This window comes from Rhinatrema bivittatum, chromosome 6 (assembly GCF_901001135.1).
Source record: "Rhinatrema bivittatum chromosome 6, aRhiBiv1.1, whole genome shotgun sequence".
NCBI classification, from domain to species: Eukaryota; Metazoa; Chordata; class Amphibia; order Gymnophiona; family Rhinatrematidae; genus Rhinatrema; species Rhinatrema bivittatum.
In genome coordinates this window covers 255690795-255707748 of record NC_042620.1, presented here as the reverse complement: position 1 = coordinate 255707748, position 16954 = coordinate 255690795, and the positions used below count along the sequence as shown (strand labels likewise).

General features: G+C 45.0%; 2 protein-coding genes across 6 annotated transcripts in view; one reads left to right on the top strand and one right to left on the bottom strand.

Annotated features, from left to right (window-relative positions):
- The window catches only part of RNF112 (ring finger protein 112), a 131958-nt gene that overhangs the window by 31867 nt on the left and 83137 nt on the right, over positions 1 to 16954 (top strand). For 3 of the 5 annotated variants that reach the window (XM_029606864.1, XM_029606863.1, XM_029606865.1), the window contains exon 1: positions 15455 to 15723. The exons of the other annotated variants lie outside the window; for them this stretch is intronic. The gene's annotated coding sequence lies outside the window, so the exon portion shown is untranslated. Of the gene's footprint in view, positions 1 to 15454; positions 15724 to 16954 lie in introns of those variants that run through there. 5 annotated transcript variants of the gene reach the window in all.
- The window catches only part of LOC115094135 (microfibril-associated glycoprotein 4-like), a 94213-nt gene that overhangs the window by 35142 nt on the left and 42117 nt on the right, over positions 1 to 16954 (bottom strand). The window lies entirely within an intron of this gene.

Here is a 16954-nt window from a genome sequence, read left to right as displayed (position 1 = left end):
TCACATCTCTAATGATCATATTATTCCAACTCTAGCAGAGCTTCACTGGTTACCAATCAAAGAGAGGATAAAGTACAAAGTAGGAATGTTGATCTTTAAGCTTCTGAATGATCATTCTTGTGTTTGGGCCAATGCGATTTTAAAATTTTATCAACCAACTAGAACCTTGCGTTCATCCCAAAGAGGGCTCCTGGAAATTCCATCTCCCCGTCACACACAACTTCCTACACCCGCAAGAGTGCTTTCTCAGTTGCCGGACCAACATTTTGGAATTCGCTTCCCATCTCAAAGAGACTCACTTAAGAGTTTTAGAAAAGAAACTAAGACCTTTCTTTTTAAGCTGGCTTATTTTTAAGTTAATCTTTTAAGTTGGCTTATTTTAAATTAACTTTTTTCTTTATTCTGAAATGTATTTTACTACTGTGTTATATTATTTATAAGTTGATTTTATTAGTTTTAATTGATTTCAGATTTGTAATGTATTTTTCTTTGTTTTAATTTTGTTTTATTAATTTTAATATTTTTTACTGTCTTATTTTACTCTATGGTTATTTTATGATTATGTATGTAAAGCTGTTCATCACCTAGGCCTATTGTGTTAGGTGATTCAGAAATCTAAATAAATGTAAATGTAAAGGTTGAATTGAGCCCGTGCTGGTTTTGACCTTTTAGATTTTATTATCCTTTCAGTTTCTCAGCTTCCCGACAGTGAATTCCTCTTGCTTGTATATATTCTCCAAATGTTTTCTACCCCCTCCATTGACCACCATCAAAGACATTCAGGGAATTTCCTAGCAAATAATAAAAGATCTAAGAAACTTCCTCATTTTTATTACTTTACTTTTTTCCAGACTGTCTCTCAAGAACAGATTAAATAACTGACCACCAAACTGAATCTGCTGGAAATCCCCACTACTGTGCAAATTATAATAAAGGTTTTTAAAAATGCATTAGTTCAGCATTCTCAAGAGATCTGTGCAGCATGTTGTCATGCCATCTCTGAAAAGAAAATAATTAAGTCTCGTAAAGTCTGTGGCACATTTATTATTTGAAAATGTTTGATTCTGTTTCTTGGAAAATGTGCCACAGATTTTCGAGACAGTAATATACCTTCTGTAAAGTATTTTAAATTTTGTTTCTGTTAAGTTCGCTGGTGAAGATATACCAATATAGAGCTGCAAAAGCTGCAAGAATATTCCCAGCTTGAAGCTGAAAACCCAAGTCTGCAGCCCATAAGTGTACCAATTTACTAATTTACATATTCAAATAGACCTGCTTAATATGATATACCCAAATGCCAATTTTATTAAATTTAGACACAATTTCCATGAAAGTTTGTCATCTATAAAGGCAATTTTTTCTAAACCCTCAGCTGTTATACTCTTACAATAGTGTCTAGCTTGAGGATCCCATGTGTCCTGCAGCTGTTGAAATTAATATAGTCAGGACTGCTCATGATGGACAGTACAGGCCCCTCTCTTTCCAAGTTTGGAATACAGCACTCTCCATTCCTGCTGGAAAGTCCTGGTTACCTGTCAAAAATAAAAAAGCTGAAACTGACATGACCTAGGAGAAATATCTCCCTAACCCTTGCTAGGAAAATTTTTCTTTTTAACAGTATGGAGAAGGTTAATAGGGTGAAAAGGTTTGACCAATTCTTCCAGTAAGTTTTCATTATCAAATTTATGGTGTAGTGATGTCCAATCCTGAATATAACAAAGTAGTGAAGTTACATTGTATATCCTCAGGTCAAGCACTGTATGACCTCCTTGGTTCGTTTCTTTCCACAGTAAGTTGTAATGTATCCTTGCCCTCTTTTTTTTCTCCACACAAAAGCACTAACAGCCACACTAAAACATTGGATCTCAGAGTTTTTAATCCATATTGGAAGCATCTATACACTATACAACATTATCAGTAAGATCACCATCTTTACTACAGTGCAGTGCACAATGTTGTGTTAATGACAACAGAAATTCCATCCATTTGTTATTGAGATTTTCTTTTATCAATTCCAAAACATTAAGTATGTTGTATTGATTTAATTATTTCTTAGTATGAGTTAACCAAATTCCTAAATATTTCATATTAGTTAGATTCCAAGTTAAAGGAAAATGTGCCATACATCTAGCTTTTAAAATAGGTGAAAGAGGAAAGGCTCCAGACTTACTATAATTTAATTTAAGCTCTAAGAAGTCTCAGACATTGCAATATCTATAATGATTATATCTAAACACAAAAGTGGATTACCAATGAATAACAACCTATCATCTGCATACAAACTTAGTATCTGATTCACTAAGGGTTTTTCTGATAGACACAAAATGGGAGAAAAGCCTTAATGAATCTGGTCCTTAGTTTAATAAACTTCCCTCCTATATTGATGCCCTGAAATGTTTCCTTGCTATGAAGCTTTATTGTCATAGATTCTACAATAAGCACGTATAGCAGTGGGGATAAGGGACAACCTTATCTGGTCTCTCTTTTAAGTTTAAATTTTGGGATAATGCCCATTAACTAAACTTTGAGGTAGTAGGTATCAGTTCTAATTTTGTGATGGCATTGAGGCCCCTATAGTCAATAAAGGGCCTGAGAGATCCATCTTTTTTGCTCACAAAGAAGAAACCTGCTCCGGTTGAAGAAGAAGATGGCTGGATAAAGCCCCTTCCCAAGTTCTCTTTGATATAGTGACTCATGGCCTCAGTCTCAAGGTAGACCCTTCCTCATGGGGGCACCTTCTCAGGCAGAAGGTCTATGGTACAGTCATAAGAATGATGCAGGGGCAGGATTTCAGCCCGCTGTTTGGAGAATATTTCAGAGAAGTCAGCATATTATGGCGGCGGCCCTGGTATGGCGGCGGCCACTAACAAGACAGGTGGTGAATGGATGGAGGTGAGACAGGTAGAGAAGCAGGTGGGACCTCAATGTGCCAGCTCCAAGGAGTTCCACTCAATGACTGGCTGAAGCTGTTGCAGACAGGTCAGGCTCAGAATAACAGAATTCACCGCTCTGGGTTATCACATGGAATGAGATTATTTCCTTGTGGAGATGATCGATCTGGAGAGTGAGTGCAGGGGCGGTTCTATAATGAGGCAGCGTGAGGCGGCCACTTCAGGCGGAAAACTTTGGAAGTGACAAAAACTGCCCCCCCCCCCCCCCCCATACTCCTCTATCAGCCTCCTCCCCCTGCCGCAAAATCAATAAAGGACCTGCGGGCCTCCAGTGGATAGTCCTGGAGGAGACCTCAGCTGCGCAGAATTCCACCCTCTTCCCTGCTTCTCTGGCCCTGGCCGACACCAAAGGTGGAGCTGTGATCCACCAGCACCAGGGGCAGATTAGTCTATCAGGACTTTCAGGCATGCCCTGGTGGGCCAGTCAGCCCAATCACGTGGTTGGTGTTGGTCACAGCAATCCCATGCCTGCAGAGTCGCTGTGCCTAACACCACCCCGAAGCAGCTCTTCATTCAAGGCTGCCTTTTAATTTTCAGCACAGAGGCAGAGTGGGCTCCTCTCACATACAGTACTGTGGCAGCGGGAATCACTCTGGCCACTTCCTCTTGCAGCCTGCCTCTATCATCTTTGCCGTTGTGGTGGAAAAAAGAGCTGCTCTGCTGCAGGCCACCAGCAAGACCGTAGTCTGTTGCTGCGGGCTGCCACAGGAGCCCAGACGGGAGCTGCTTAACTGGGGGGCCGCTGGCAGGCCCCGCAGCAGTTTTATGTATTTTTTCAGCTCCCCAAGGCTTTCCTTATGTTTTGATTTGCGCGGCTATGGCAGTGGTAAAACGGCTACATGGGCCTGCTCTCGCTTCTCTCCTTTCCTCTGTGGCAACGGGAAGTACTCCCGCTGCCTCCCTACACCTGCCTTGCCTTGCCTAGTCTGGAGCCTCCACTGCCGGAAACAGGAATACACAAACCTCCTGGTGTTACCTTACTGCTCCTAGGCGCGACTTCCTTCATGCTTGACCCGCTACAAAAAAAATAAACTACCAGTGCCCCCCCTCCCCCTGCCAGCATCTGGGCCTTCCAGCCTGCCTCTACCATAGGGGCACTACCTGCTGGAGCAGCAACAGGGCGCCCACCCAGAACGATTTCTTTTGGGGTCCTGCCTGAATACCCTCTGACCACCAATGTAAAAGAAAGTAAAAGTTGTTTTTTTTAAACTTATTCAGAGGCACAGCGAGTCACTGTGTATGTATATAGGTATATAGGTGAACTTAGTTTGTTTTTGTTCTACTTATTATAAAGCAATCGTTTGATATGTTCTATGTAAATCGTTTGATATGTTCCATGTAAACCGCCACACGGCGGTAGTTATTTCAGTTACCTGTGAACCGGAGTGATATGTATTTTATACAGGAACTTCCGGTATATAAAAACCAAAATAAATAATAAATATGTATGAGCTGGTGTGAATTTTGAGCATGTGTGAGCCTGTGTGTCACTGAGCATGTGTGAGGGTGTGTGAGTTAGTGAGCATGAGAGTACGTTTGTGAGTCAGTGAACATGCTTGAGTGCATGTGTAAGTTGGCATGTGTGTGAGCGCGTGCGTTTGCATATGACAGAGTATATACGAGAATGAACATGTGTGTTAGTGTGTTTATATAAGAGAAAAGAGTTTGTGTGCAACCCTGTGCCTGCTTGATCCATGACAATTTCAGGGTGAGAGGACTCATAAATTCCCCAAGTATAAAGAGCGTGGGATTTTCAATCCTTATTAGTTTAAATTATTAGATGTTGTTAAATGTCTGCTGTTTTAAAATATTTTATTGGTTCCCAGTTATTGGATGTTCTATTTGTCAGCAGTTTTGAAACATTTTTTTAGTATGGTTTTACTATTATGGTTAAAGTTTTATATTTTTTTATTTTATTGTTTGATATTTTATGAGGAAACATCCTGATTCTGTTTTTCCATTGTTGCACTGGCTTTTTGCAGTTTCCAGTTCAGCTTATATCTGCATGTTATGGCATTTTTATTCTGTGTTTGAGGAGCTATTTGTGTTCTGCACGTGTAGGCACGGTGAAATATTCTGCTGGCATGTAGTTTTTGTTTAGGGATCTATAACAGCTTGACTTGTTTACTTTTCCCAATAGGAGTTGAATTGGTGTTTTAGAGTCTGATGTAATATTTCCTGTGTTGCCTTTTTATAGGTAGCATGGTAACTCTTTGCATACAAGCAGTTAGTGTTGTTTTGGTGTGGAGTTTACTGTATTGTAATTGTAATTCAGTTTACCCAAGGCTTTCAGAGGTCCAGGCGCACACCCAGCAAATGTTACAATAGGCCTACTGCCTTGAGAACATAAGTGCCATGCTGGCTCAGGCCAAAGGTCCATCAAGCCCAGCATCTTGTCTCACAACAGTGGCCAGGCCCTAAAAGTAGATTCAGTTTCTTGCTACTACCTCCCTGTGACAAGTGGTGGGTTTCCCTGAATCACCTGGTTAATAATTATGGACTTTTCTTTCATGAACTTGTCTTTTTAAATTCAGTTATGCTAGCTGTCCTGATCCCATCCTCAGGCAATGAATTCTATAACTTGATTGTGCATTGAGTGAAAAAAGAGACAATTGAGGCAGGATATGATTGAGGACAACAAAATTGTGAGTGGAGTAGAACAGGTAAATAAGGAACATCTATGTACCCTTTCAAAATTATTGTAGGAATCTGATACAGACAATGAAGTTCCTGCCTGCTCCAGAGTCAAGGGAAGCCACTGTAGAAAGCTCATAATGTTCAGTGGCAAGGGAGAAAGGAACCAGTAGTTGCAAAGAGGAGAGTATGCACTTGCAGCCTAGGGTTGCCTCCCTGATCAACCCTAGGCACAAGAGTTTCCTGATTTCTCAGGGCACTGAGATGAGGATGTCCTTGACCAGCACAGTATAAACACAAGTCTAACTGTCTTCTACGGAGTTTTTCCTCAAGGGACAGCTTAGCACAGCCGCGCTGCATTAGCTCCTCTGGCACTCTTATTTCAGAAGTAAGTACTGGAGCTAGAGTATGCTGGAAGCAAGGAGCCAGACTGATAGCGTGTTAGGTAGCCTTGGACTTCTGAGCCCATTCTTGAAACTGCCGATCAATATGATTAGAATGCCTGATTAAGGCATTCAATGTTGTGGGGAAATCTCAGCCAGGCAGTTCATCCTTTATTCTGCCAGAAAGGACTTGGTTGGTGAAACTTGTCCTTTCCCTACTGCAGCTCTAATGCGAGGGTATGAAACTGTATAGCATATTCTCCGACAGTTTGTAAACCCTGCCAATCCTGGAGAAACTCAGCTGCCAAAGGAGATGCTCAACCTGGTTACTTAAACACAAGTTGGAACTGATGAAGGAAATCTGAGAGGCTCTGGAGCAGGGGATCATCACATTCCCACAGGGGAGATGCCCAAGCCAGGGCTGTGCCACTCAGCAGTGACAAGATGTAAATAACCTTGGAACAAGCGGTGGGAAACAGGGCAGACTGAATTTCAAAATGCATGAGGCATTGATTGATGAAGCCATGGCACTCTTTGGGGTCTCTGTGAACATGTGGTGGTGACGGAAGTTGAGGAACCGGTCTGTGAGGAGAAACAGGCCTTGACAGGAATCAGCGGGAGAGGAGCCGGTGCTAGTGTTAGGGTGTCCCTGCAGGTTGCGAGTCTCTCAAGAAGACTAGTGACTTGATTGAGAAACCTCTATTGCTCTGGGATATGTTGGGCCAGGCCTGGGATAGCCTGGAGCGAGATCAGATCTGCTGGGCTCATAGCCTCAGCAAATTGTAATGGGTGTGGACCTTGCTGCTGTGGTAAGGTTGACGCAGCCTAAATTGCTTTGCTGACGATCAGGCCCAGCGCCACCGGGTGTGCAAACCGTGCAAGTGCATAGGGCGGCATACATGGTGGGGTGGCATCAGGAGCAGGGAGAGGCCCATGTTGCTGCTGGTGGGATCGGATCCACTGGCAACAGAAGAAGCAGGAGGTCCGTTGTGCCACCGGTTAACCTGACCCACTGGCAGCAGAAGCAGAAAGCACGTGGTACCACCAGTAGACCTAATCTCACTGGTGGCAGGAGGCCCGTGGGGCCACCGGTGAGATTAAGTCCACCGGTGGCAGAAGAAGTAGGAGGGCTATGATGCCATCAGTGGACCTGAACCCACTGGCGGTGGAAAATCAGGAGGCCCGTGGTGTCACTGGTGGGATCGTGTCTGTCAGTGGAAGAAAAGCAGGAGACCCAAAGTGCCGCTAGTGGGATCAGGTCCACCGATGGCAGAAGAAGCAGAAGGTCTGTGGTGCCGCCGGTGGACCTGATCCCACCAATGGCAGAAGAAGCAGGAGGCCACAACAGAAGAGGAAGCCCATCTAACAACTCCTCCTCAGTTGCTGTCCCCGTGGTATTCAACACTTGCGGTGCTAGCACTTCCTCTCTTGATGCATGAGATGAGAATACAGGAAGTGCTAGCACCACAAGTGTTGAATTACCTGGGGGCCAACACATGAAGAGGAGCTTCAGAATGGCTGCACTCTCCAACGAAGAAGGTACAGGCTGGCAGCAGCAGCGGAGGAGGAATGACCCGTGGATCCTGACTGTCTGGTCTGCATGTGTGTGTGTGAGTGAATAGGAGGCTACCTATGATGGGTGTGTGTGTGTGAATGGGAGGCTGCCTCATATGAGTGGGTGCATGAATGGGAGCCTGCCTGGGATGGATGTATGAATGGGAGTCTGCCTGGGATGGGTGGGGGTGTGAATTGGAGCCTGCCTGGGATGGGTGGGGGTGTGAATTGGAGCCTGCCTGGGATGAGTGTGTGAATGGGAGCCTGCCTGGGATGAGTGGATGTGTGAATGGGATCCTGCTTGGGATGAGTGGGTGTGTGTGAATGGGAGGCTGTCTTGGATGAGAGGGTATGTGAATGGGAGTCTGCCTGGGATAGGTGGGTGTATGAATGGGAGCCTGCCTGGGATGGGTATGTGTTGTGTTTGTGGCATTGTGGACCCTTGGTCGCAATGGAGATGACTCCGCCCACAGGGAGGAGCCCCGTGGGGAACTACTGCAATAGGCTGACACAGATAGCAGACACAGTATGGATAGAGTCTTTATTGTACTGCTGTAGATAGATGGTAAGGCAGGAACGTAAGGCACTAATCCACGAAATGCCAGTACGTTCAACAGGCTCAGAAGTTTAGTCTCACCCAGATGTTCACGATAGGCGGGAGCCCGCAGTGCAGGTAACACCGCAGCTGGTGGGTGGAGTTGGAGCACCGGATCATAGAGGTACTCACAGAATGAAGGCGTCTTCCTGGTGGTAGAATGGTGGGACCGAAGGTCCATGGTGCAGGATATAATGGCTGGTAGGCCTTCGAGGAGCAAATACCCAATGGTCCAATATCCTGAAATGTAGAATAGAGAGAAAGACCCCCGAGGAGCGGTTGTCTTAATTTATGAGGAACCCCGAAGGGAAGTTGGAAGCGAGAGACCCCCGAGGAGTGGGTGTCTAGAGCTTCTTACTGGAGCGAGGCCCTTAGAGTGAAAGCGGCATCTAAGCGTGCAGCTTAGAGCAGTCAGAGTAGCGAAGTGAAGTCTTTGCTAACTCAAGGTGGTAGTGGAGGCGAAGGCTAGATATACCCGGAGGTACTGAGTCATGCGGTGGGGCCGCCCCGAAGTTCCCGCCATGACGTGTATTAGAGCATAGGAGATGTGCGCGCTCGCGCCCTAGGAGGCCACTGGAGTGAACATGGCGGATGGGGACGCCCATGCTGTCTGCGACCGACGGATGCAACAGTATGTGAATTGGAGCCTGTCTGAGGTGGGTGTATGCATGGGAGCCTGACTGGGATGGGTGGGTGTACGAATGGGAGCCTGCCTGGGTTGCATATGTGTATGTGTGCATGCAAATGGAGGTTGCCTGTGATAGGGGTGTGTGTGTGAATGGGAGCCTGCCTGGGATGGGGCTGTGTGTGTGAATGGGAGCCTGCCTGGGATGGGTGTGTGTGTGTGAATGGAAGCCTGCCTGGGATTTGGGTGGATGTGAATGGAAGCCTGCCTGGGGTGTGTGGGTATAAATGGGAGCTTGTCTGGGGTGTGTGTGTGTGTGTGTGTGTGAGAGAGAGAGAGAGAATGGGAGCCTGTCTGGGTTATGAGAGAGAGAGAGAAAAAATGGGAGCTTGTGTGTGTGTGTATGTATGGTGCTGCAGGTGGATTCCAATCTGCCAGCAGCTGAAATGAAGATGAGGGCCTGATGGGTTTCCCATTGAAAAAGATGATCCCTAAATGAAACAACCATTCCACATTGCCACCATAAATGAAAAAAGGTACCGGTCTGACTGCACTTCCTCCAACATAAATCTGATACAGAAGCATATATTTGATGTAACTTTTCAGGGGTTATGTACCAGCGGTATAAGAGTTAATAACAATTCTCCTGTAGAGAGGCAGAGACAGAGCATTCTTGCGTAAGTGTAAATTAGTTCCCAGTCTTCATCACTTAAGGGGCCTCCTAAATCTAATTCCCAGGCTTTAATATGCTTCGGTGGTTCAAATAACTGACCATTGAGAACACCATAAATTTTTTATATCAGCCCTCGCATATGATCAGCTTGATCACAGAAATTCTCATACAAGAACTTATTCTGGCTCATTATGCATTATGGCATTCAAAAAATGTCTAAGTTGCACATAAGCCAAAAAATATCCAGCCAGTAGATTATACTTATCCCGTAGCTCGGGAAATCGAAGAAGAGAGCCTTGAAATAAACAATGGTCAATACGTAAAACACCGGAAGCCAGCCAACCTTTAAAAGTCAAGGACTGCAGCCCAGGTAGGAAAGTAGTGTTATAGAAAAGATGGGTGAGAAAAAAGTAAGTGCTAGTGCCCACCAGTTTACGTTTCCATTGAGATAAAATTCTCATAGTCCTATGTAAAGCAAAGGGAAAGCAGTTAAGTGGGCGCCAAGATGATTTCGGTTGCCAAGGAAGGGCAGATAAAGGCATAGCCCCCACCAATGCTTGCTCCAGGAGAACCCACTGCAGAATAGAGTTCTTCCTGTGTAGATCAATCAATGGACAGAGTTGAGAAGCAGCAAAGTACCACAGTATGTTGGGAACTCCTAGTCCTCCCCTAGACTTAGGGTGGAAAAGAGTTAGCTTGGCCACCCGTGGAAGGCGCTTTCGCCAAATGAAGTAAAAAATCTTCTTTTGCCAGGAACTCAAAATTGCAGCGGAGAGGAAAATGGTGCGGGTGGTAAATAGAGAAAGCGAGGCAGAATATTCATTTTAATAATGGCTACACGGCCTAGCCATGAAAAGGTGTCCCTTTGTCACTTCCTCATGTCCAACTCCATAGCGTGCAACAGAGGTACATAATTTAAAGAAAATAAGTCTTTCACGTGAGGACTAATGCGAACGCCCAAGTACTTGAGAGAGCGAAAGGTCCAGCAAAAAGGAAAATTCTGTTTGATAGTAACAACCTCATCATTGCCCAGGTTAATGTTAAATAGCTCTGACTTATTGCAATTAACTTTAAAATCAGATACCCTACTGAAGGACCCTAGCTCCTCCACAATACCCTCCAGAGAAGAACGAGGATTAGACACTGTGAATTTGATGTCATCAGCAAATAATGATAACTTAAAGTGCAGTGACCCTAATTGAACCCCGCTGATCTGTGGAGAAGAGTGCACCCTAGTAGTAAAAGACTAGCACAAATTGCAAAGGTCATAGCGGGTAGCCTTATCTATTCCCTTTCCCTTTAGTAAAGGTATCTCCAAAGCCACCATTCACCTTGACTCTAGCCATTGGCTGATCATAAAGCCTCCTTATCCACTGCAGAAAAAAATGGTCCAAAGTGCATTCTCTCCAGTGTCTTGAAAAGAAAAGGCCAATGAACTAAGTCAAAGCCTTTTCAGCATCAATTGAGAGCAAAACAGTAGGGATTTGCTCCCTGTGAATCCACCAAAGTATGTCTACGATCTTGCGAACGTTGTCGGCTGCCATATGTTTAGGTATAAAACCTACTTGATTGGTATGGACTAATGAAGATAAAAACACATTCTACCTTTCAGCAAGAACTCGGGCAAGTATCTTCAAGTCTAAGTTAATCAAAGAGATTGTTGCGCTGGAGGTGGACCCTTGGCCTGGTGCAGGATTGGTACGGCCCTCTGGTCGGACCCAGAGATTTATGCTTTCTGCATGAACATATGAAGGCAGAAAATAAGGTCCTAGGCCAGTTCTCCAAACAGGTGCCCAAAGCTCTGTGGGCTCTCTCAATCTTAATAGGCAGTACAGCAGAGTTGCCATCATGATCTCCATCAGCCTGCGCGGTAAGAATGAAGATACATGTTTTTTGCGCTACCACGTGGGAATCCATGTATTCGGCAGTTTCTGGGACTCCCCTTATCCTGAGGTTGTATCGCCAAGACCTATCTTCTAGGTCTTCTAACTTGTCGGCGAGAGAGGCACAATCCTCTTGCAGAGATTGGTAAGTACGCGCTGTGACTTTCAACCCAGTGGCCCAACTCATCAACTCTGGATCCCAGAGCCACAAGATCCCTGCGGACCTCCGAGATGGAGGCTAGCAATTCTGCCTTATGTTGTTTCATATCCCACCTCAAGTCAATAAACCAGCCGTGCAGCTCATCCTGGGAAGGATTATTTTATATATGTTTTATTGTAAATCGCCTAGACCTATTTTGTGACAGGCGATTAATACATTTTAATAAATGAAATGAAATGAAATAAAAGTCAGGAGGGCTTGTGATTGTCATAGGGCCAGACAGCAGATCTTCATCATCTTTTCCACCCACATCTTCTGCGGCCTGCACTGTCGCCTCACTGTCTTCGCCGAGGAGAAGCGATGCATTTTTACTGTATGAAAATTGTTTGAGGTCAGTGGTTTCCCGCTTGTTAGCCATCATAAGAGCTTAAGGAATGAAACAATGCAAAATATATTCCGCGATCACGGGTTTGTTGCTGAAGTGAAGAATATAAATTGCAGTGGAGAAGAGCTTTGAACTTAGGCAGCCATCTTGGTTGATGTCAATAGAGTGTCCCGCTAGAGTGTGAATTTTTAAAATCCTTTTTAGTTTTATTTTTCAGGTGTTATTTGATTTCTGCTGTTTTGAAATCTTTTTTTGGTGTTTGGGACATTTAAAAAAACTTGTATATGAGTTTTTAATTATTTGATCGTTTATTCATCAGCTTTTTTGAAATAATATTATTGGTATGTTTTTAGTATTATGATTATGTATGTATTTTATTTCTTGATTTTATTGTTCGATGTGTGAGGAATGGTGATGGTTCTGTTTTTTCATTGTTGCATTACAAAGAGTGTCTGGCTTCTTGTGGTTTCCAGTTCAGGTTTTGTCACATTTATATTTCTACTTTCTGGTTGCTCTATTCTGCATTTGGTGAGGGTCTGTTTATGTTCTGCATGAGTGACTGTCGGGTGAAGTATTCTCCTAATAGGAAGTGTATTAGTGTATTCGGGCTTTCAGAGGCTCAAGCCCACACCCAACACACATCACAATAGGCCTAATACCAGATGGGTTCCAAGTGTCTTTTTTGCAGGGATTTCTGGTTGGCATCACAGCAGTGCATGTAAATATAATGTATGTGATATTTTTTACCTCAGAATACTGTACTTTTCATGTAAAATATAAATACATAACTCTTAACCGTGAGTGTGGTATGGGGCAGGAGCATTGTGCAAGGGTATAAGGTTCGCCCTAGGGCACCTAATACCCTTGCACCAGCCATGGGTTCGGGTGTGGGGGGGGGCTAATAATGTCAGTTTTTAAAGTTTGTATCACTGAAGAGAGCTGGGTGTTCTTTTGTTGGGCCTGGGACAGAGAATGAATGAACGAGGGAGGGGGCAGCACAGTAATTGTTTGTACAGGACAGCAAAAAAGCTAGCACCGGCCCTGCTGACATTGAATTAGGTGAAATATGGCACAAGTGACTCCGTCCTCCGCACTCTTTGATTGCAGTCTTTTCCCTCTGTGCATGGGTCTCTTATACCAGGACATGGAAACTCTCATCCCCCAGGACTTGGCTAAGTGAGATCCCCAAGTGGGCAGGGCATCCTTGTATGGGCAGAAAAACTCCTACACAACTGGTAAAAGGTTAAAACACAGTCTAATGCACAGAGTCCAAAATCCTCTCTCTCCCCAGGGGCTGAAGACTCCTCAAGTGTTTCCTACTCGCACTTAGTTGATGTTTTTCTTCTCTTTCTCTCTCAAAGGAACCCCCGATCTTCTCTGGGACATTCTGCTCTCCATGTCCCCTTCTAGGGCAGGAAGAGGAGTGCCCTTGCCTCAGGTCACCACCATATTTATTTATAAGCATTTACTACCTGCCCCTCCAAAGTCCGGGGCAGGGTACAATAAAACATTCATAAACAGCAAGGAAAACAAATAAACCAACAGTACAAAAACTAAACAAAACAAAATGCTGGTCCCTAAAGGGGTTGCAGAGGGGCAGGTCTTCCTTATCCTTGGACCCCCAAAGACAGGGTTCCCCATGCTCTGAACCCAGGCGACACCCAGGGCTCTCACAAGGCCTCCTACAAAGAAAAAATTACTAAATCCAGAAAAAAAACCCCGGGGGTAAGCCCAACTAGCTAGCGACTGAGTGGACTGGAAGTGCAGCCTCCAAGTCTTGCCTAGGACTGAAAACCACCACATAAAAACTCTCTTATACTGCCACCTAACTCACAACTCACAGGTACTGCCTCCAGTCTCTCAGTATAGAGCTGCTTATAAATCCTACCCAGGGGGGTGGCCATCCCAGTACCCTCAGAGGGAGGGACTGCATACGAATGGCACCTCCCCCCATCTACTAAACTTACTGTCCCTAGCTAAAGGAGTTAACCCAGGGCAGTAATGGTAATGAACCCGAGGTTTCATACAGGCCGGTGGAGTGCACTGTTAACCCGCATTTGGACGCACGTTTTCGACGCGCTAGCTTTATCCCTTATTCAGTAAGGGGGAATAGCGTGTCGAAAATGCGCGTCCAACCCCTCGAGACTAATAGCGCCCGCAACATACAAATGCATGTTGCGGGCGCTATTATTCATTCTTTTCTGTGCACCCTCCGACTTAATATAATGGCGATATTAAGTCGGAGGTCCCAAAAGTTAAAAATAGTCAAAAAAATTTTTTTTAAATGGGCCCACGGCTTGTGGGTTGAAAACCTGATGCTCAATTTTTCCGGCGTCCGGTTTCCTAACCCGTGGCTGTCAGTGGGTTTGAGAACCGACACCGGCAAAATTGAGCGTTGGCTGTCAAGCCCGCTGACAGCCGCCGCTCCTGTACAAAAGAGGCGCTAGGGACGCGCTAGTGTCCCTAGCGCCTCTTTTTAGAGCGGGCCCTAATTTGCATAGGCCACCCTCCTGAATCGCGTGCCCAGGAGAGTGGCTTGTGCGCCTGCCAGGAGAGCGGGCACTTGCCCGCTCTCCCGCGACTTTTTCTGTATCGGCCTGATAATTAGTTAAAAGCTTTGTAATTTGCTTTGAGGCCGCTTGTGTAAAAAAGGCAGAATATCAAATGACTTTAAAGAGAGAAAGAAATGTGCGTGAAAAAAAATGATCTGCCATTGAGTGCAGGTACTGTGGCTTAACTGCATCTCCAGCTCTCCTCACCCCCATCACTTGCAACTGCAGGACTAAGCTGCACCAAAATGAATGCACTGTGGTGGTGAGAAGGCCCTGCCATTGAAAAGGCTCAGAGCCACTGCTCCAGCTCCATTTGGCCCCTTCCAGCCTCCTGAGACAGCAGGGAGGCCCAACTGCCCGAACTACCCCTTCCATATGGCCAGCGGCATGATGTAGAGGTTATGGTGCTGGTGTGCCATTTTTAAAAATACTGCTGCAACTGAGGTCAGAGGAAACCAAGGTAGTGCTGGAAATGATGATAGGCAGGACATGATGATGCCTTCCCATAAATTCCTGTCTTGGGTCTAACCTCCCATTTCTTGCCTGCCCTGCAGTCTTGCAAACTGCACAGGGTTTTCCCATTTATAGGTCAGACCTCACACAGACCAAAATGTGGGGAGTGCAGTGAGTGAATGGCACAGGCGCTGCCATGCATTTCGGCCTGGCACCTTAATATTTATCCTCCTTTTCTCTGCAATGAGATTAGAAGCAGGGGTAGGGGCAGTTTTTAACATAATCTCAGAGAAAAGAGAAAATATCTATTAAAAAAATCTACCCACCAAAAATAAAATAGCTGCGTCTGTACCAGATGACAAAACACTGATATACTTAGAGCAGCTAAGCTGGAGATACTTACTTTATAAACACTAATATTTTCTCAGGGAATGAAATAAAAATTGAAACAAATATTGTTTGTTTTAACTGTCAGCCAAATTATCTACTGTAAATGTAGTTCGGCTAACACTGTTGCATCATGGAAATCATGAGGGATATTTCTGGCAACAATTCAGATTTCAGGCTACTCTGCTGCAAGTGCAGGTGTAGCCTAAACTTTCACGGCTCTCTCACTATTCCCAAAAGAAAAGGCAAGGGGGCCGAGACTGCCCAAATGCCCCACACCGAGGGGGGCTACATCAGTTCCCAACTGTGACAAGCTCTGGTAACCCTACCCCCGTAGCTGCTCTCTGCGTACACAGACTGGAGGCTAATGGGAGACGGTGGGGGGTGGGGCCTGAGCTTGGCGAGAGCAAAGGGCAGGCAAAGATTTTAACAGGAATTACTTTCACTTTCATTTCTTGAGGAAAGAGAGAAAAATCAACAAACGAGCGGTGAGTAACTGCTTTTTTTTTTTTTACTGGATTGATCTCATGTATTTGTGATTAGTTTTCCAGAGCAGGGCTGATTTCATCTGGCCATTAGAAAGAAGAAGAAAAAAAGGACCGATCCGTCTCTCTCTCTCTCTCTCTATATATGTATTTTCCTTCTTCACTCTTTTTATTTTAAAGTTCACCTATTACTTTGTACAAATTATCATGCCAATAAAGTTTCCTGAATCTGAATCAGGCACAAGAAGGAAGCCAGACGAGGAGAAGGGTAATTAGGAAGAAACAGGGGCTTCACAAGTTTTTCCTCTGGCACAGGCTCCGACCTCGGGAGCGTTTTCTCCGGGGAAGGATTCGGCGCCTGGGCACCAGGAGCACGCGAAGAGCGCCCCCCCCTGGGTGGGTGGTCTAAAACCCGGGCTGCACCCCCTTCTCAGACGTCAGCCAGACCCAGACCCGTCTTCTTTTAACTGCGTTTAGGGCAGGAATGCCTGGGGGCGAGTTTTGGGAGAGACTGGAAACTAACATGCAGACTGTACTCTCAACTCTCTCTCTGCGTTATTTTTAACGTCAATTGTTTATCCACATACGAAAACAGCTGCAAAAATCCACAGGTATTGTGTACCTGTGGTAGTTTTCGATGGGAGCATACACTCAGACTTTCCCTTTGAAAATTATGTACGAGGACTGTGGGTACTTTAATTTCCACCCAGATAGAAAGTTTGACCATTGCCCCCGCTGACAGTTTGAAAGCTTGTTTTGTTTTTAAAAGCCCATCACAGAAGGAGGAAGAGAGTGAGAGAGAGAGAAAAGAAATTACCAGACTTTATAATTCCTTATCACATTTTTCAGGGTTGAGTTACCTTTTCAAATTATTTGGGAAACGTAGTCTTGCCAGCCTCTCCTCACTATTCTTGCTGTCCCCCCCTTCCACTGTTCTTTTTGGTCCTCCTCCATTCTACCTTCCCTATTGCCCCCTCTCCTTGGGTTCCCCCCTAGATTCCCAGAATCCATTTTTTCCATCTCTCCTATTTTCCCCTATCACAAACTCCTCTCCTATCCCTCTGCTTCTGCTGCCCCATTTCCCCCTCATCATGTCTCTTCTGTCTCGCTCTCTGTCGTTACCTGTAAAAACGACGCTTCTTAAATTTGCCTGGTGAATATGCACATAAAATTACACACATACACCCTTTTGGGCTTTGCATACACTTTTTGATTTTGAAAACGAAGGAGGTAA